The 21,572-nt window shown below is 38.5% G+C and overlaps 1 protein-coding gene across 5 annotated transcripts in view; it reads right to left on the bottom strand.

The window, feature by feature from the left end:
* Positions 1 to 17,005, bottom strand: part of ZNF366 (zinc finger protein 366) — a 35,560-nt gene extending 18,555 nt beyond the window's left edge. Inside the window, exons 1-3 of one of the 5 annotated variants that reach the window (XM_084225903.1) lie at positions 16,916 to 17,005; positions 2,070 to 2,139; positions 1,261 to 1,334 (exon numbers count right to left, since the gene is read on the bottom strand). The gene's annotated coding sequence lies outside the window, so the exon portion shown is untranslated. Of the gene's footprint in view, positions 1 to 1,260; positions 1,335 to 2,069; positions 2,140 to 5,210; positions 5,282 to 15,655; positions 16,653 to 16,915 lie in introns of those variants that run through there. The other 4 variants (XM_084225904.1, XM_084225905.1, XM_084225906.1 and 1 more) reach the window with 4 other exon arrangements.
* Positions 17,006 to 21,572: the final 4,567 nt, after the last annotated feature.

Raw genomic sequence — 21,572 nt, 5'->3', positions numbered from 1 at the left:
TAGCAGGTTGCTGACTATTTCCCCTTGCAGTATGGGGGATTCATCTGGTTCCCTGTCTCTCTTTTCCAGCTCAAATGCCTGAGCACCCTGAGAACAACTGGTCTGCCTGTGTAAGATTGAAGCAAAGAAGACACAAAGTACCTCAGACTTTTCTTCACCATTCAACACTGAGTTTCACCCCACATCCAATAAAGAATGAAGATTCTCCTTGGTCCTCTTTTTTATGTGAATGTATATATGGAAACATTTTGTGTTATTTGTTGTGGGAGTAGCTGGATTAAGTTTGAGTTGGGCTTTGACCTCTCCAGTTTTCTCTCTGCAAAATTTCGCAGCCTTCCTGAGGTTCAGACTTATATGAATGTGTGTGTTTGTGTGCATGTATCTAGCCAACCAGGCAAAGGTTAGGTTGGAAAACTAGACACATTTTCCCTCTATCATCTGTGACATGCTGATTCTATTTATAACATCATTCTTGGAAATGCTGGGTGGAGAGCATGAAGGTGAGTGGAGCACTAAATACACTCCTATTTCTATTTCAGGAAGCTCTATGCTGGATAAGCCTTCTTCCAAAGATAGATGAAAGCACATCTCTGTGACCTAGTTAAGCCATGGGCAAGAGAAGGTATCTTAAAAACCTTTCTGCAAATCGACTATTTACCTCTAAGACTGTAGACTCAGTAATTATGTTTGAGAGAAAAGTGTGAAACCAAAGGCTCAGTGACAAAACACTAACACAGAAAGTTTAGACAAAAGGATCAAACAAGGCACAAAGAAGGAGGACTACCTGAAGGAAAAATTGAAGGATATCTAAACTTATGACTCAAAACCCACACTGGATAAGGGGGAAAAGATAAAATAATTGCTTACAACTTGGACAAGTAACTCATAATTATACTACAATATTACTTTCAGTCACTTACTGGGACTAGTGCACATATAGATACACAATATCAATTCAAGTAATCATGGAATATTCTGATTTGCAAGGGACCCACAAGGATCATCAAAGTTCCAACTCCTGGCCCTGCACAGGACACCCTCAAGCATTATTCCATATACATGAGACAACCTGAGTTGTCCAAATGCTTCTTGAACTCTGTCAGGTTTGGTACTGTGACCATATCCCTTGGGAGCCTCTTCCAGGGCTGAGCCACCATCTGTGTGAAGCATCTACTCTTGATATTCAAACCAAATGTTCCCTGACTCTGTATCAGGCTGCTCAATTCCTGTCACCGGTCAACAGAGTAAAGAGATTGTTACCTGCCCTGCCTCTTCCACTCATGAGGAAATTGTAGACTGCAATGAGGTCTTCCCTCAGTCTCTTCTTCTCCAGGCTGAAAAGGATAAATGACCTCTTCATATGGCATCCCCTCAAGGCCCTTCACCATCTTCATTTAAATCCTTCATATAACGTGGTACCCAAAACTGCACGCTATGATGTATGTGTGGATGCATACATATATATGTAATATATGTATGTATGTTTCATCAGAGAGAATTTCTACTGGGTATTTATCCTAATGTTTCCTTGTCACCCTAACTCCCTAGTCAAAATAAGGAACAGTTAGAACTTGAAGACTCTTTAGGTACAAAGGTTTGGCTTATTAAAAAGAGAGAAGAGGTAAGAAATCCCCCAAATACTGAAAAATCCTCAACTTCTTTCCAAAAGAAAAAAAAAATGCTTTTAAAAATCTTTATTAGCAGAGTAAACTCACACAATTTGAGCACAACACTTAAAGATCATAATCTCCCTATAAAGTATGTGCCTCAAACATCTTCCAACTTTGTCTCACTTTGCCCCAGCAATAAAGATACAAAATTCTTTAGAAAGTGCATAGCAATTGAGGACCCAGCTATGTTATTTACTACTTTTTTTTGGATTATTGAAATGCTGCCAAAAGTACACAGAAATGACAGTGAGTTGTTTCTAATTGCTTTCTTGTTTCTTGGCTGCCAGTCACTCCCCTCTTCCACACACAGTTTTGTGTGAAGTTTCACTCTTTCTGCAACACAGAGCTGTAGAACCCCTTGAAATTACTGGAAAGAAACATTTTCCTTGCACTACTAACCTTTGACTGCTTTCACTGAGCATATGGGCTCATTCCACTGGCCACAGCTACAGGCATCACAGAACCAATCCTACAAGGGAAAGTGTTCATAGTCAGCAACCAGCACAATCAGAGATATGCTGTATAATCCAACACAAGAAGACTTTAAAGAAAGGAGAAGTCTGGATATGGATCACATTGCTGGTGTGTCTACTCCTGAAAACACCATGGAAATGTATACATTAATTATTTCTTCTCTCATTCTGGTGACAAAGCTTGCTAATTTGAATGCAGGCATGATCTTAACTATGTCCAGAACTTGATTCCACAAAAACATGAGTTCTGAGGAAACCATAGAACAAAGAACAAGTTTGACCCCAATGCAAAATATACTTAGGGAACAGTTCCTTGTTCGTTAAATAACTTCAGCAGACAACTTTAAAGTTTTAGTACAGGTTCACAGTACTCTTTTCCTACCTGGCCCTGGAGTAGCAGATGTCATTTTAATACTCAACACCAGGGAGTTTGAATTTAATTTTTTTTGCATTATTTTAATATTTATTTTTATTTACATATTTTTATATTCAAATATCACCTAGGGACCTTTTGTGTTTCCTATATAAGAACTTTAAACATCTTTCTTTCTGCAGAACTTGTTATTTAAAATGTAGTGCTAAGTAGTGTGATTCTAAACATTGGATGGTCATAGAAAATTTTAGGTTTTATCACTAACAGATAAGCTATTAGGTTTGAAAAACTTGTTTGGAAACTCATTGAGACAGAGATTTCCATACTGTATTGATCCTTACACATAAGACTGCCCACTAAACTGAGCACTCCAGAACTAAAGTCATTTTCTGTAGAAGAGACAAGCATCCTCAAATTTTATTTCTTTATGTAAATGAAAATACAGTATTTTGAAGAATAAAACTACAAATTAACTCTTCCTGCCCTTTCAAAACAAGAAAAGAAAAGTTAGAGTGAGCTGAGATAGTTGTTGAGGAATTTCTGAAATAAAATATCTATGCAGCAGCTAATATTCTTGTTAACTTCCATGAAAGAGGAAGAGAGTCTAATGCAGAATATAAATCACCATTTACTTTCTCATGTCCATTCATTTCCAAGACAAAGGATTAGAGAAAGTATATAAATGATGCTATTCACTCTACAAGCAAATACATTGTTACAGTCTCCAGTTAATATCCAGTACTGGAATCAACAGCAAATTTTCTTATGAACTCAGTAGAATCAAGATTCTGCTTCCTGGACAAAAGTACTTTCTGTCTATCGACTAATAACATGTCCAGCCATAAAAATGTGAGGTTATGAAGTTTCTCCAATTTAAACACTGACTCCAACTGTTCTGATTTTTCTTCTGGGCAACAAAATCATAAAGCCAGAAATAAGGCTGAGTGGAAGAGATATGACAAAGGTTAATGGGTTACTTTATTAGGACATTTGCACTTATGTTTGCTCTTTCAGAAGAAGATAAGACACACAAAGAGGAGTAAGTCAAAAGGGGGCCAATTAGGCAAACAGCTTCTCTTCTCTGGAAGAGAAATTCCATGGTTAATTAAACATGTAGGACTGTAGAAGCCATGCTCTGTAAGAGTGCAATTCTGCTCTCCTTTTGAGGCCTGAAATACAGGTGTCTATAAGCAAAGAATTAAAACTAACAGCTCTTTCTGTTGGATGTGGTAAGGATTCCTGATGAATTCAACACTATTACATTTCTTGAGCTGAAGTTGAGCAGTTGGTGAGCTTCAGCTTTATTGAACAACCAGCTGGGGTTTTTTTCAATCACTGATTCTTGTCAACTGTTATTATGGAGATAATTATCATTATCTTAATAGGTTTAATGAGCTCTCAGTCAGCTCTTCCAAAGATGTTTTGGTTTCAAATGTATTCAGTTATACAGCTGTTGAACTAAGCAGCAGATTATTTACACAGTTTTCTCTCATCTGCTATTTATGCAAAACTTGCATCTGTCTCAGGATCTGACTGAGGAGTTTTATTATACTGAACTAATTTCGTTTCAGCAGTGAAGTGCTCCCTACTGAATCTAGACAGCTTTAACTTATTTGTCAGACTTTTAAAATGCTAAGAACACCTGTACTAAGTTGAAAATGTCCATTACTGGTAACCAAATATTTTTGGGTAGTACACATCTGATCCCTCCTTACAATTTTTCTTGCTATTTTCCTTCAATGAAAGCATGAATCCTTCTAGACAGAAGGTAATAAAACATGTCCATGCCCATAGCAGAACTTCTCTAAAATCAGTGTCAAACCTACCATTCTATTCTTTAGGGAAGCCAGCGCAAGGTGTACTCTCCATTCATGTTCTCCAGGCATAAATATACACATTTCAAGCAGAACATTTTGCAAAATGGACTCCATTAACACATATGGAGTGTATGCTAATAAATTCAATCTGAGTACATAAACTCTGTGGATATTATGTGCATGCATAACTAAGTATGTATCAAGACACCCAAATCAGCCTTCAGGTTTCTAGGCTACAATATCTGAAGTTAACCTAAAAGATTATTTATGTTTTAAATGAAAAGAGCACTTCTTATGTCATAATTTGGAGCTGAGAGAAGACAAAAATTTGGACTACCTTGTGAAATTTGGACTACCTTGTAAAAATATATATGGATTTGCAGAAAATATCCAAAATCAATGAGTGCAGATGTTGATGAGGAGACACAAATATAGTGGAAGTTTTTAGAAAAACAAACCTGAGTTTGGAATAATAGTCATTGAGTTTAGTCAAATCCTTTTTAATACCACTTCTACAAACATTTGTTTTCTCAGTCTCACATGCCTTGAAGTGAGATGTCAAATGAAGTTCATGATTTAACCATTAAGTTAATCGTCTCTGGAGATAAGGTTTCTTGCCCCATGCCTTTCACAAGGGATATGTCTGCTTAAATGGAAAGTGCTGTCAAGATAAAGATACTGCCTTAAGTATTCCTCTTCCCTTTTTGGATTATCATCACTAATAAAACTGGAATTGGAAATAGGTAAGCAATTGTTCATGAACATGATCTGGAATGACTGAAAATGAGAAGTGGACCATATCAGGTTTTTTTCTTCCTACATTAGTATGATAGTACTAAGAAGATCACTGTCTTTTCACTTCTCCCTGGGAAATTACCTTCATCTGCTGGTAGTAGGCTTCAGGATAAAACTTCTTCTTTCCATCTACAAATGTGAGGGTTTTTTCTCAGTGAATGCTTTGTAAAATAAAAGTGATAACCTTTGTAATTCTTCATAGGACACAATCAGACCTCACCAAGGCCTGTGGGAAGACTTCCAATGGCATCTGAAAGTACTTCGCACAGTTTGCCTTATTATTTGTTATGGGTTCTGCTGCCCAACGAGATAGGAACCCATCTATTCCTCAAACAAACAAAAAAATACTTATATCTTCAGAAGATATGTCAGCAGGTAGCAACCTTTGCAGACAAGCTTAATGAAAATCAAAGGAAGTTAGTTGATTAAAAATCTGACAGCTTGACAGGACACAGTAATCAAATACAACAAGTAATGAACTTTCAAGGACATCTTATTTATTAATTTTTTTCCCCTTCATTTACTATTTTGGTATCATCCTAGCTTCACATTTGAAGTTCAGTCATTTTAGATATTCCCTCTGGTCTAAGGGCTTCCTATCCAGCATAGCTGCATTAATATTGTCTGGGAGGTGTCACCAATACAAAGAAATGGGTCTTCTCACAGGTAATTGTGCAGTAGAAATAGTCTCCCTGCATTGTCTTTGCTTCTCCCAAATTTTAATATTTTAACTTGCATAGTTTTTTTGTATATTAGCTGAGAAATGCAGAAGTTGAACATACCCATTTGCCTACACTGTTTTTGAAATCATCTTGGATTTGTGTGTAACTTGTATTCATTCGTTTCCTTGTTTGTATAAATTTTTAGTCAGTAAGACACTATGAGCACTTTCATAGGAATATAGTTACTTTGGTATTCATTAAAACAGAGGAAATGCCTTAAAATAGTATCAAAATGATACACATTCCCTTTTCCATAACTTACATATAATTTTTATTTTGATAATTACTGAAAGTATTAAACAAGATTTTCAGATTTCCTCTGCTGAAAATCTGGAGCAGTCCCACCACGCAGCCTGCCAAACCTGGGGTACTGTTTGTGGCATCAGATGCATTGATAGGGTTTATGGAATAATTTGTGTTCCATGATTGCATTGATTCAATTTAAACCAAAAATAAATTGACAGATGCTGTAGTGAGGTAGCTGCAGATTTATTTCTTCTCTCCAGTGTGAGCGCTTAGTTGTCAGTTTAGGAAAATGGTTTGCTATCCCTCTTGTTGCTTTTATGTGTGCTCTGTCCTAATTCTAGGGACACCTTTGTTACGTTCTCTCTGCCCTTGGCGAACAAGGGAGCGGGTGAGGGTGCCAGGGCAGTACGTCTGGGTTACCCCCTACCCTAGGGGCTTACTGGCAATGCCTCTAGCAGCACTTAGCCCTGCGGACCTTTGAGTATAGTTTAGAGGGCTGGTTTGGATCTTTATTATTCTTTTTCTTAACCTTCTTTCTCTTTTTTTTTTTTTCTATTTTCTCTTCCTCCTCTTTTCTCAGTCCTTCTCTTCCCTCTTCATTTCTGTATTCTATCTGTTGTTCACTCCCTCTCTATTTCTCTATTCTGTTTGCTAAAATGATCAGCAATACAGAGACAACCTGCATAATGAAACCAATGTTAAGTCAATAGACTCTGAAGAGTTACCTGTTTACACAAAGTGACCCCAAACCACCACTACACGTGACGGGAGCCTACAAGGCACAGCAAATTATATGGTCTTAAAATGTGCAAACGGACCAAGATTTTACGTCCTCAGCTGAGCACCGCACCTGCCTGATTTGCTGGTAGTGACACGGAATTCAAAGCCGCTCCGGAGCTCCAGGCAGCGGGAGCAGCCGCCCGCCGCAGGCCCGGGCCCTCAGCGCAGCCCCTCCCCTGCCCACAGCGCGGGGGGCGCCGGGCCGGCCGCGGGCCTTCCGCCGCTCCTCCGCAAAAACGCGCTAAGCCTAGCTGAGGGGAATCAGAGCTTCTGGTGAGGCACAGGGGGATGTAAAACCAGGCATGTCAGCTCAGGCTAACCGTGGAGCTAACCCAAGACTCTGGTCCTGGGAAGAATACAAGAAACAGGAAGGCATATAATGTCAACTTTCCAGCCTGATCGTCAGGCATCTTAAAAAACTTCCTGCAAACAGATTGTAACCTGAAGTTACACCTGGGAGGAGTCCAGGCTCCAGAGGGTTGGAGCCTGAAGCCCCTAACAATCACATCTGACTTCCCTCTGCTCCCTGCCCCGTGGCACTTGCACTTTTATTAGTCTAAAGGCCCAGCTCCATCCAGCCGAAGGAGACCAGAGAGACCAGCACAGGCTTTAGGTAGGGCACTCCCCTAAGAGGTTAGAGATGTGGGTCCAAACTCCTTGGGAAGGAAATTAATCAGTTTCCTGTCTTGTGGCTGTCGTATTTTTCCCTAAATTTGATGTCGTCAGTGTATATTCAGTTACATGTAAGTATTCTTACAGGACTTGGTTCCTGAGAGTATTTGGGCATAGGTATCCTGAGTTTTCAGACCCTGCTCAAAGCTCAGAGCTGAGAAGATCAGGTTTGCCGTAATGGTGATATTTGCAGCACATGTAGTAGAAGAGTTTCAAAAGTGCAAAGTATAACTTGTGCCAGAAGACAGGGTGGAAATGTAATTTGATCCTGCCCTCACTATGCATTGGAATTAATGATGGATTGGCCAGCTCAATTAATTAATTAAACAACTCTCATCCTAAACAGCCTACTTAATTCTCTCTCTGACATCATCTGTGTTGCACTGAAATAATTATGGAATATCTGGGGTGTAGCTGAGAACAAGATTTGGGATTAGACTGCTGTGACGTGATGACAATTCGACAAATTTCTTCCTTTTCTTAAGTGGATAAGGCGATCTCGTGTTGTATGCTGGAACCATGGATGTGTCCCTGCCTTTATAAAGTATGTGAAGTAATTTTAATCACTGTTTATAGAAGTCCTATCACTCCATCCCTGTTTCCTGTCTATCCCATATCTGCCAATGCAAATTAAAATAATGAATTTTTGGCACTGTGGAAATCCTATGTGTTAAATAGTTTTTCCGCTGGAAAATTATCAAATCATGTCCGTTAAGCTTTAGGGGTTTTTTTCTATCCATACAGATATAGAAAGAGACAGGGTGAACAAAAAGAACAAATGAATAATATAAATATTAGGAAAGATTTTGTTACAAAATAGGAATGTTGATAGAGTGTGGAGTCCTTAAAGAACACTTTGGCTATAATCTTTCCACCTACAACGCACAATCATTAAACACTGTAAACAGAACAGAGAGGGTTTGCGCTGTTATTTTAAGAAAAATAACAGAGCTATGAAGAACACCCAAAATTAGAATGATCAAGAAAGCATGCCCTTCCATAACCCTCGTGCTGTCCTAATTTGAGCTTTTATTTTGAAAGCAAACCTTTCACTGGCACTCATGACCTTTAAAAAGGAAATACACTGAGCTTTCCTTCCTACTGTAATCCCAGTGTCCTTATCACCTATATGGAGGCCAGAGAGATGGTCTGTTCTCCTCCCATCTCTTTGCTGTCTTAAAGAGTAGCTAAGGGCCACCTTCAGCTTGGTTCTTCAAGCTGGCCAGCTGCTCCCCCATCAGCAGTTAATGGCACCTTATGGGTGTAACATGTACCTCAAAAAAGAAAGGACCAGATCAAATGTGTACATTTGATTGGAAAAGGGCCAAGGGATTGGAGGATTGTATGGAAGAGATTTTTCCGAAACAGATTAAGTTTTAATGAAAGGTTAGGTTTTTTTAAACATGGAAGAGTATAATTAGTTCTCAGCAGAACCATTGCTTTTTTGTATTTATTTTGTGCTCAATTCCTTGTTTCACACATTTCAAAACTCATAGTGAAACTGAAGGTTGCTAAAGTGGTAGGTACCATGTGTTTCAGTAAGACATTCTATATCCTACAAGAACTGAAAGAAGAGGATTTCACCCACAAAGTGACAGAAGTGGGTGAAATCCATATTTTTATGTGTGTGTTTGTGTGTGTGTGATTTATAAAAACATATCTGCTACCAAACACTTATCTTAGTGTCCAGTTACTAAAAGTTAACACCAGATAATGCTTTCTTATTCATATGGGAAAGATAAATAAATGTTATTTCCGCTGAAGACTGAGCAGATTTCTTGCTGGAAAAGCTGCTTGGCTGTAAAGACTGATTAATCCTTATTAGCCTGTATTATTCACTTGTAATTAAGCTGGCTTAGTAATGACTTAGATATTTCCCTCTGAACCTAAGTACAACAGAAAACACAGTAAAGGAATTAGACATATCAGTGCTGTTCTTATGACACCACTGTTTATTTTGTTGAGACTCAACAAGGAAAAAATAGGAATCATATCAATAAGAAGGCATTTTTAAAGGCTCTTAAGGCAAATTACTGAGCCATTGGAAGGAACTTCTTTTGACATATCTGCATTGTGATTAGGGAGTTCTGCTTTCCTAACTGCCAGAGCATAACACTTCTGATAAAGCTTTGAAACTGCACTGCATATGTATTTATTGTCCATAAAAATTATCGCTTGCACATACATCTCACAATTTCATTCAATGAGGGTTCATTTAAAAAAAAAAAATTACTTTGAAGAGAAATGTGTTTACTTCTTCAGTTCCAGCACAGAATGGCATTTTTGTCTGATTGTATGAAGTACCTGCAAGAAGTAGTTTAAGATACCTTCCTCTCTGCCTTTGCCCTTCACTTGTGTTGCCAAACTTGAATCTAGTCTTTGACTGATTCAACAACAAAAAAAACTTTCCCTCGCTGATCCCCAAAACACATCCTGCATCTTGCTCTTAATGATTTTGTTAACTTGTAGAAAGTTTTAAAAATAAGCACTATCTGCCAAAACTACAGAAAATCTGAAATTCAAAGCAAATTTTATCTTGCTTCTACAATTTTCATCAATTAGAAAACAAATTCCTTCGGTCAATATGGGGAAAAATTCTTGAGGTTAATTATTTTAAACTGAAACAGATTTAAAGTGCTAGTTTTACTGAATTCTATAAACTAGCATATTGAATGGCAAAGACAGCTCAGACTTAGCCAAGTATCACCAGCTGATACTGCAACAGAGACTAGACTCACAAATAAATAAGCAATTTTTTTGAAAGAAAAGAAAAAAAAAAGTAAAAAGAAAATCAACAGAGTTTGAAACCTGAAATTCTGGACATCTCCCAAACCACTCTAGTGCTAATCCTTCCTTCACCATGAGTAATGCTTTCATCACAAGAAAAAGGAAACCAAAAACACCACCAAACCACTGTGACTCTACAGCATGACTAAGAATGGCCAACTGTCATCATAAAATGAAGTTTTGCGAGAAATCACCTTAGGTGTTAATCAAACTGTCTGTAACAATCCCTGCCCATATCTCCACAGCCCCATCCCAAATCATTCTATCCAGGACCTTTTCCCTGGATAAAACAAGTATCACATATGAAAACATGGAAAAATTAATAGGAATTATTGCAGTCCTTTAGGAGAAATAGCAGGTAAGGCTCTGGTCTGAGCATGGGAATATTACCCAATGAATTCTGTCACGATTCACTGTCCTAACCAGATTCATTGCCTTGCAGTGGGAGCCTGTTCATTGTTTCTTAGCAGGAAACAAACTAGTCAAAATTCTTGCAGCAAATCATTAGGGTGAACTCTTGAGGCCTGATCACTATCCTGCAGAATCCAGTGGCAGCCATTCATCTGCATTCCGTGGCTGAAGTTTAAGTGGGGTTCACTTTCTGTGGGATGTGAAAAAATCAATTAATGTGTTTGAAATGAAAGATTGGTATTTCCATTTTCTGGCAGAGGAAAGAGGAGTTGGTGAGCACCATTCTTCTGATATATGTGATTTTTTCTGTGACATCATGACAAAATGGTACCTACAGACACAAAATTCTTCCAGAAATCTTAGTGACTTCATATCATGAGCGCAGCACTATGCAGGAAAACTGTTTGTTATAGCATTCATACTGCTGTGATTCCTTGCTGTGTGGTTCTGTGGATGGGCTTAATTTCTGGTGAACCTATGCACAAATCGTTTCAGGTGGCTCTTCCAGGAGGTCCTCTACAGTTTTCTGGAATCCTATCACAGGACAATGGTTTTGGGCAAATACGGGATGGTCTTCACAGCTTCAGAAATCTGCACTAAGGAACTGACCCAGGGTGGGCTTGTGCCTACCGGATGCCTCAAACAACTTCTGCTGGTTCTTAGAAGCTGACAGATGCTCTAAAAACAGGTCATTCCTTCCCTTTCCACCTCCTGATATTGTTTTTATTACACATGTACTAATACTTTTAAGAGAAAGCAGACTAGTAGAAAAATATTAGGCTAACTGGAAGTATTGTGTGACAGATGCTGCCTTTTCAAATAATGCTCTCAATTTTTATCTGGAGCTGAAACACCAAAGCTGAAACACTTTATGCTCTAGAAAGCAGCTCAGAGAAACAACTAAACCTGAAATACTTGCTACATTCCAACACATCCATCCTGGATACCTTTTGATTTGGTCTACATCCCATGTATTAAATGTTGTTAAGAGCAACTCTTTCTCTTACGCTTTCCAATTTAGAAAGTTTTAAGTGGCAGATCCAGCATAGAGCCCACCCAGAAACAGGAAGTCTTTCATCACTGCAAAAAGGGTCTAACAGTTACATTGCAACCCTAAAAAGGGAAGACTGAAGTATAAGTGGCTCTTTCAAACCAAATTTAAAGGAAGACTAGAAATCATCTTGTCCTTCCCAGCCAACACACTTGTGCCTTATCAGAGGGGCTGGTGTCAGAACAGGAAGGGGCAAAGCCACATGGTTCCGAGAACCACTGTATCTTGTCTTCCATTGTAGGAAGACCAAAATTCTTCCATGCAGGGAAAGTAGGTGATGTCTATTCTTCCTCAGGCCTGCAGACAGAGGACTTGTAGGTCTTGCTGTGCATTAACATGCCCTCTACTACAGCCTCATTGAAGAAGAACAGCTAAAAATGTGTGCTCCTCCTCACAGTCTTGCTTTCAATTTTAAATCAGTTTTACCTGTTTCAGGCTCTTAGCAAAATGTAATGTTATCAGTGTAGGAGACGCATTTTAACATATCACTTTTAGGAATTAAACCAATCGTCAACTCGGTATTTTTCAGTGTTCTCTGAATTCTAGTGCTTCTAATGAGCCTATGCAGATGCAAAGTTGGATGTTTCCAGGTTTACTTTTTTGAAGATTGCCAAGGGAAAAATAGGTTTTTAGGAAACACACTTCTTACCTAAGTTTTTTCCTTTAAATCAAATTAATTCCTGCATATCCATGCAGTAGAAGGAAAATCTGTTAGGGTTTTAGCTTCCATGGTAGAAGAGGGAGGAAGGGAAGAGAAATTAAAAATAGAGTAGGATTTTCATCCTACATTTAAATGATTAATAACAGGTTTTTTTCTAACATCAAAAGCAGGAAATTAGAAATGAAAGTGAAAAGAAAAAAACAATTATTCACATAATTTCTTCTCATAACCTCCAGAGCACAAAAATATTTTTTTTTACTACATGATTACTTAGCTTAATTACTACCAGGGACATTACAGTTTTTACAGTACATTAAGAATTGCTGGTTGAGAGAGAAAATACTGTGTTTCACTTATCAAGAGCACAGTAATATGTATAAAAGGTTTTACAGAAACAAGTAAAATGTTTTTACATTTGGAAGGATCTAAACCAAACATTAAGTAATGTTTTTCACTGGACCATTAGTATTTTGGAAGTAAGCAAGAAGGACCAGTCCCTGTCAGGTAGATATAAACAAAAAATACACATCCAGCATGCAACTCAATGCATGTTTTAAATAGTTGCTGAGGATTAACTTAGGCCTCTTCACAGGAGAAAAAATCTGAATGTCGTTTATAAAATACCACTGCACTTGTACAGCAATGGAAAGTCTCAATTTCAGAATAGCAAATTTTCAGCAAAAATAAGCCCATCTTTTCCCCCCCCCCGCCCGGATTTGTTTCTTTCTCTTCAGAAGCTTTGCATAATTTGTGTCTGTATAATTCTTTCTTCTCCAAGATTACATTCCTTTCTTATTAGTGATGTTCTGAGATCGAAAGCTCGATCATGGAAAATTACTGCACATAAAAAGAAAGTAACTATTTCATTTTAATAGGTGGTTTATTTTTAAAATTTTGCTGGGTTATAAAATTAGTCCATCAAACAAATTAATAATTTGACAACAATCTGTAGCAGTCTCGCAGCACTTACAAGGTCTGTTTGAAGGAGCAGTTTGATTGGATTCCTTGGTACTGAAGAACATGCATTGGTGCTCCAAAACTATGGATCATTTTTTATCAACTAATAAATAAGATGTTGCCTTACATACCATTGATTTGTGTCCTTTCAGCGCAGCTACAGAAAATCCCTATTACCTTATGCAGCCTTTACTGCTTTTGTTTCTTATGATGAGATGATATGTCCAGAAGAGTGGAGCAGTCCATCCACTCAGAAACCTTTCTGCACCACTGAGTCTTTGCAATTTCAAAGATTGAAAACAATGTAAATTCTGTCTGAAATCTGTACTCTTCTGTCTCAGTGTATGGAGTTTGAATTGGGTTGTTTCCATGATTCATGCCCTAATGCTTATCCTGTTCTAAATCCTGTGTATCTCTCTGGCACTACTAGGAACCGCATCTTAAAGACATGACACTACTTTACTCTGTGAGATGCACATCATGTCTTTCAAAGCACCACTTTCTGCTCAGCACCCAGATAGTCCTAAAACGAGGCTCTTGTTGGTGCACTTGTTTCTAAGAATTAAAAACAATTAAAAAACAAACAAAAAACCCCCAACAAACAAACAAAACCTCCTTGGGATTCAAAGCTTCAAATTATCTCCTGACCAAAAATGTAGCTTAGACATGTCAAAATGTTACTATACAGTACTACTATTCTGCATCCAAAAAGTCTCAATAGTTTACACTATTGAAAAAGCTGTTATTAAATATAAAAAGGCAATGGCATTTACAGAAAGACATCTTTTAGCTTCTCTGCTTTTTGAACCAGACCCATTAACTTGGGATTTTCACAGGCTACAAATTTTTTCTGTAACCTCTCTGCCATTACTGGATAGCTTTATTTTTCTATTTCCAAACAAAAGCAATAATCTTCTATATCTTATTTCATTATAACTGAGAACACATCAAATGGAAATAATAGCTTGAAATAATTCTCTGAGGAAACACATGCACTGACTTATCATTTACTTATTTATGTTGTATACATAAATATGGCTATTACCAGTAGAAGTAGTAAGACTTTAAGCAAAATAAACACAAATTGTCTCTTTTTATTATTGGCTTATAATTTTAAGAGTTGATTCATTAACCATTAACAGTCCCGTCTCTCACAAACATTAGGGTGAATAACTGAAAATTCATTGCACAAATATTTAATTTGTGCCATAAAATAGTAACAAATCTATACCCAATACAGACTCAGACTCTACCTTTCTCTGCTGTAAATATTTCAGTGATGATGTAGGAATAACATGTCAGCCAAAAAATCATCTTGCTGACACCTTAAGAAAGGTATTAGACTGTTGTACTAAATCATGTTACAGTGGTTCTGGCAATAAATTTTACAAAGTAAAAATAAATAAACTCCAAAGGATTACAAAAATGTATTTTTAAAAGGCAAATAAACCTAATAGGTAAACTATAAGAATGAAATTCAAAATTCAAGGTCAGTCTTTTACTGTCAAATTCCTAAGCATTCCTGTTAAAAAGCTTTCTCTGTGCGTATTATTGGGGACTGGGTTTTAAAACAGTATGTACTGCTTTTGTTCACCTACTATGATTTGAACAAATTTGTTCATGTTTATGTATTTCAGACAATGTCTCAGGTAAAAGATTTATTGTATATATGATCTAAATCAAGAAAACACAAATGTTTATCATCTTCAGCAATAAAACCTGGACCTAAAGGCTGCAGCTTACTTTTACCTACATGGGAAACAACTTTTGAACCAAACAGACCAAAAACTCAAAAGTGATTGCAATCCAGACTAGTACCCTGCAGTTTGGACAAAATACCACCACAAACACAGAGCTTATGTAATTTTCTCTGTGTATTTGGAAGACTCCATACGTCTCACTTGATGTTAAAACTGGGATTCCAGGTGTTTGACATGTCAAAATAGCTGTCCAAATCATGTCTTTAATTTGAATCACTATGTAGTCACATAAAAATAAACCCAGATATCTCAAGGGGAAGATGTGGCAGATGATTTTCACATCAAGACCTGGCACAAATTTGTTATTAGCATATCAATTTTTTTTTGTGAGTTAAGTATAACAAAATAAACAATTAACTCATACTGAATTAGACCAAATGGCAACATTAAGATAAAGAGTTCAAGAAAGAAATTTATTTCCATATCCTTTGGCAAAACCCCCTTTAGCTGCTCCCAAAGCAAAAGGAATCTACAACTTACCCAGAAACTTGGCTGAATTTGTGGTAGATCATTCCTCCTTATGGAAAAACCTGGAGAAAGACACCTGATAGAGGGAGGCAGAAAGTCTTTTCCACTAGTTGTTTCAGGGAGGGCTGGGAGCAAGAGGCTGTCCCAGGGCAGAAGGGCAGGCCAGGTACCCTGGCAGGAGCAGGATTTGGGGCAGGGCAGCTGGAGCTGCCTGACAGCCCTCTGCAATATCTGCCCACCATTTGTAGCCTCTCTGTCTGGGCTCTGGGCACCCTGCACTTCAGTGGACCCTGCACTTCAGAGAGAAGCAGCTTGAAGAAACACTTAATCATAAGATGAGCAAATTCTCCTTTTGCAAAGAAATGGACACCTGTCCTATTTCTTGCCCCACGTCTGCATTCTGCTTCTATAAAAGAGTGCAGGGGGGATTTTTCTCATGCAATATTTGAAACATACTCTTGCATTCAATCACTCATTTCACATGGCAATTCTGATCATTCTGATGCATTTATGATCAATATGAAAAACATAATTGCTGTATAAAAAATTGCAAACAGATATACAATTGAGTCCATTCTGTTACTGATGTGGGTGATCAGCTTCAGTGCTGTTATGTACTGCACAACATGAACTTTTTCTTTTGTTTTGTTTTTTTCCAAGTGAGATCCAGGAACCATCTTACCACCTCCTAAATGTCATTGTTCCTAGACTAATCATATACACAGATGAGTAGAGATAAACATGTGTAATCCTAAACACACTGCAGTTTGAAGAGAACAAAACCAGCCCCAGTAATTCTTCTCTCAATATAGCGCAGGTTGGTGTGTTGAAGCAAACTTCAGTAATGGCAGATGATAAATGAAATACATTGATTCCCGTATGACACAGCTCCTCTCTATATTTTAGCAATGGCCCAGTGAATCTTGCTGAAACTGTTGGGATAAAGTTAGTGAAGCCTGTAACAAGATTCTTGTAGCAGGACTTGTATAGGCAAAATTCACAGGAGATTATATTATTAATATTATCAGCCTCATTGGAAAATATTTTCCTATCTGCATAAGTTAAACCATATGGTTATAGCACCAGTATCTAAAACCATACTATAGGTATCTCTAGCATAAATAAACTGCTTATTAATGCATATGGTTATTATTATTTTATCAGTTAAATGTGTCTCTAATTACGCCTTTTCTTAATACTAACGCAGATATATATATATATATATATTGCACTTTTAAAGAGTTAACCATAAAAGCATTTTACTGAACTTACCAGTTGTTGAAGCTGGAAGGAATCTTGCCCTAAACACTACCTGCTCTGATGTTTGTAATATCTGTCTCTCTCTCCCGCTGTCTCCCTCCCCCCCGTGCAGAGATTGCAGTAAACTTAGAAAACTAGCAGGGACAATGTTTCAAATGACTTAAGAAGGAGAACAGGAACAATCATTTCGTTCTCTTTTTTTTTTTTCAGATGAGTACAGTACCTTCAGAAAGAAGGAAGGAAGGGAGGGGAGAGGAAGTCAACAACCCTTTGCTTTCCTGCAAAAAAATAAGGAAACAGCAGATAGCAATCTCGTTTTCTCTCAAACAAAATGTTTGGAAAAATAAATATATCCAATCCAAAAGGAATTCCTCAAGTATTATATCTGCCTTATTGGCTTCATAAAACCTCCTTTACAGCTTGTTATGTGCAACTACATGAAATGAATTTCCGAAGTAGTAGGTAGGAATAAGACACCCATATCTTAATGCAGAACAATTAGCTGTAAGCTTGCATAGGCAATGAAGGCTTTTACTCTAGAGAAAGACTAATCATAGATGTATACACAGATCTTGTTTCCATGGTGATATAGGTAAAAAAATGCCTAAAACCCCTGTTTACAATGATCACAAGAAAATAGCACATTGGCTATTTATAGAACACTGGGGGGGAAAAAGATTAAAGGGGTCAGAAAAAAGGCAAGGATCATAGCTTGATACTGGCACTGCAATTATGAGTAATTGATCTCAAAGAATGACATTATAGAAGGCATACTGATTTAACCAAACAGAACCAATGTACTATGTTCTAGAACAGATTTTATACTTTAGTTGTTTCTTTCATTCTTTCCCCATTAAACATATTTTGACAACCAGATTCTGGCCAGCTGGCCAGAGTTATACTTTGGATAAGTTTAGTCCATTGTGCTCCACTGTGTTTTTGTTTGCTTGTATCATTCCCCCTAACTTTATCTATAATCTGAAGGTCACTTAGAGTGATTAGATGCTCCCTTTTCTTTCCCATTATTTTTTGTCATTCTAACATACTTGCCAGTAAACACCTTAGTATTCACACTGTCATGGAGCTGTGTCTTTAGTTTCTCTGGTAGTGAATATGGAGCTGCAATTCAGCTTGATTTTTGTGAAAGGCTTTAAAAAAAAAAGCCCTTTCAAAAGGCCCTCTCCTACATACTCTGCATCCAGACTTTGCTCTGGAAGCAATATCTAGATCAATGCTGCTGAAATAAGTTAGATTACTGCTGTAAATCTACTTTTAATAGAAGAACAACTTAGTATGTTATCCCATAGAGATTTACTATTTCATTCTCATTCAATGAGAATTTATAAGCTTTAAACCAACATAGGAAGTAGTTCTTTAGCACCTGTGTTCTTTCATGTAATTCCTGGTGCTATTTCCTGAAGCTATCTAGCCATTATTTGGTTGGAGATGCTTTTATCTTAATATTCAGAAAATGAAATCTTTGATAATGGACATCAGTATTTGACAATGCATTGCAGGTGCTATGAGCAACCTCTGGCCTTCCAACACCCCCAGGGTTTTCTGAAATGGGCAAAACCATATAAAAGCAAAAGCATGCATTGCACTTGGATTATATATTGCAAGTGAAGTCCTTTATTCTTCCTTGGGAATGGAGGTCCTAATCAAAGAGATCTCCTCTGCATACTGAGCACAAGGAAAGTAAAGAAGCATGGAAAGCCACCAAAGTAATGTATTGTCTGCAGGGTCAGTCTAATTGCACAAAACCTGTAATTTTATTTTAAAATTGCTTTTAATCATCTTGAACAGAGTAGCAGCTTCCGGTCCATTCCAGATAGTTTAATTTATTAATTTTCCAAGCACAACAGGCTAATGAGACCCTCTACACTGCCATTATATGGCATTTTTGTTTCTCTTCATTGGGACCCCAATGCAGAAGCATATTTGAAAACCTATACTGATTAAGTTAGGATCATTCTTAAGTAAGTCTCTGACCATATGTGATAGTCTGTGTAGTCCTCTGTGAAGTAATTAATTGTCACAGCTATCCTGTACTTCTTCAAAGAGGCCTTCCTTGAGGACTGCAAAGCTAAGGAGCTGGACACAAATATCTATGAAGTACCTTCAACAGGTACTTTGCAGTTCTGATTAAAGGGGACTGTGAGAGACCCCTACTTCAGCAAGGACAGCAGGAGATGTAAGCTCTTTCTTCATTTAATTCTATCTCATGTTCCATTGTCAGCAGCCCTTCCACCCTTCCAAGAGATCAGAACTTACTTAGTTGCCCCAGCCAAGTCCCAGCATGTAGGCACTGAAGTACTTGACCTGTTCTTCCTTTTGCCAGTTTCTCCCAACTGCTGACAGAAAATCACAATCCAATGAGGAAAAGGCACTAAAACTGTGATTTTCATGCCATAAAAATACCTTGCAAGGTCATGCAATGCATGTCTTTTGCATGTCAGGTCAATGTGCAATTACTGATTGTCGTGGGGTGACAGCCTTTATCCCAATATCGTGTGTTGTGTCTGGCATCTGCGCCTTTCCCCCTCCCTCCCCCGGCCGTCTTGCTGCGGTGGGGCGGGGAGGGACGGGGTGAGGGTGACCGGGCACCTTGGCTTTGGCGTGTGGCTGCTTGCTTGGCTGCTTGCTTGCTTGCTCCTGCTGCTTGCCTTGGCCTGCCGCTGCTTGCTTGCTTCTTGCTTTCTGCGCTGTTCTTTTTTTTTTTTTTCTCCTTTTCTTTCGTTCCCTCTTTCTTACCCTCCCCTGAAGATACTGTACCGGCTCCAGACCTGACCTGGGACGTCCAGGACCCCTGGAGTCTGCGAGAGAAGCTCAGCGCCCTCCACAGCACTGCCTGGTTTCTTTTTCTTTTCTTGTGTTGGGGAGTGTTCCTTTATTATTTGTCAATAAATAGGTTTTGTTTTCCACTTTGCTCCTCCGAGGAATTCCTTCCCAAACCCGGTATTGGGGGAGGGGTGGTTGGAGGTTTGTTTTTTTTTTAGGGGACTCCCTTTTGGAGATTCCCCGTAATTTGTCCTAAACCAGGACAGTTAACTTTTTGGTGCATTGGCTGGGAAACGGAGGCCAAAGACAGTGGAAAAAAACCCTATAACAATAATATTTTGGTTTTGGTTGTTTTGTGGGCATATTGGTAATTCATAATGTCATTTGGGGTGGAAGCCTGCCGGTATTTCTGGTCCCTAGGGGTTTTTGAAGTTTTAATACCTTTGTGGTCCCTAGGGTTATTTCCTTACCCAAAAATAGCTCTGGTGTTATCCCTAATAAGTTATTTTTGTAGGAGGGGGGCATTAACCAGAATAGTCATTGGGTTGGCCTTATGTGTGATGATTTGTCAGGGGTTTAAAATGCTGGACATTGTTTCAGGAATGTATAGATTGTTGTCATGGCTGTGTATTCAGTTTGTTTGGGGAGAAGAAGGGGAAGGCGCTTTTCAGCTTTCGTCTTCCTTCTTCTCCTCTGAATTGTTGACATCTCTATTAAAAAATATTGAATTTCCCCTGAGTTTAAAAGAAACCATCTTTCTGGCATTTAATTTATTAAGCTTTTTCTATACTCTCTGGAGTGTATATAAATGAAAGCTGAGATTTCTAGAGGGGTTAGAGAGACTCCTGATTCAGGAGTAAAACAAAGCAGGGAAAATCTTGACTGGAGTGGGAAATGGGAGGATATGGGCCAGACTTTAAAGGAATTTTCGGATCCTATAGACTGGGACTTCCCATCTGATCAAATTCAGAACCCAGTCGAGGTGGCAAAGTATTTGAGGGAGAAGTGCCATGGTAATACTAAGGAGGAAAGGATTACTGCAGTGAGCTGGGCCTTGGCGTTTGTTTACCGTACTCTGCTAGATACTGTGGAGCAGCAGATAGCAGAAAGGGAACAGGGAGATAAGTTAGCTACTATCCCAGTGACCCAGGCTGCAGCTAACATCCCAGGCTCCAGGCTAGCAGCTGAATCAGACAATAGGCCTCAACCTATGGCTGTTGCAGCTAATACAAGAGGTGGAAAGTGTAAAGGCAAGACCGATCGAAAGGTGGAGGATGATGATGATGATGCAGGAGAAGGACCCTCACCAAAATCAGAGGCCACATCAAGGGGCACAGATTCTGGAGCCAATATTGACTCCTTTTCTCTGAAGGACCTCAGAGGCTTAAGAAAGGATTACAGACGACGAATCTATAATTCGAACCTGACGAATCTATAATTAGTTGGTTAGTCCGCCTTTGGGATGCTGCAGGGGAGGTTACGATTTTGGATGGTACTGAAGCGAGGCATTTGGGATCCCTGTCACATGATCCTGTCATCGATCAAGGTATGATGAGCAGGGCTAGCCCTCACAGCCTCTGGGAACGGGTCCTGGATAGTGTAGCACAAAGATACTTATGTGCAGATGATCTCTATATGCAGCAGACACGTTGGAAGACCATAGAACAGGGAATCCAACGCCTGAGAGAGATGGCGGTGGTAGAGCTCATTTTCTCAGATGATATAACAACTAGGAATCCGGACCTGGTACCATGCACACCTGTAATGTGGAGGAAACTTGTGCGACTTGGGCCACCTGAATACGCTTCTGCCCTAGCAATAATGAAGCGGGATGATACATATGAGACTGTGCTCGATATGTCAAAGAAGCTTCGAGCATATGCAGATT

Source organism: Fringilla coelebs (genome assembly GCF_963513975.1).
Source record: "Fringilla coelebs genome assembly, chromosome: Z".
Lineage (NCBI taxonomy): Eukaryota > Metazoa > Chordata > Aves > Passeriformes > Fringillidae > Fringilla > Fringilla coelebs.
Note: the sequence above shows the minus strand (reverse complement) of the source record. Positions and strands in the feature narration are given on the sequence as shown.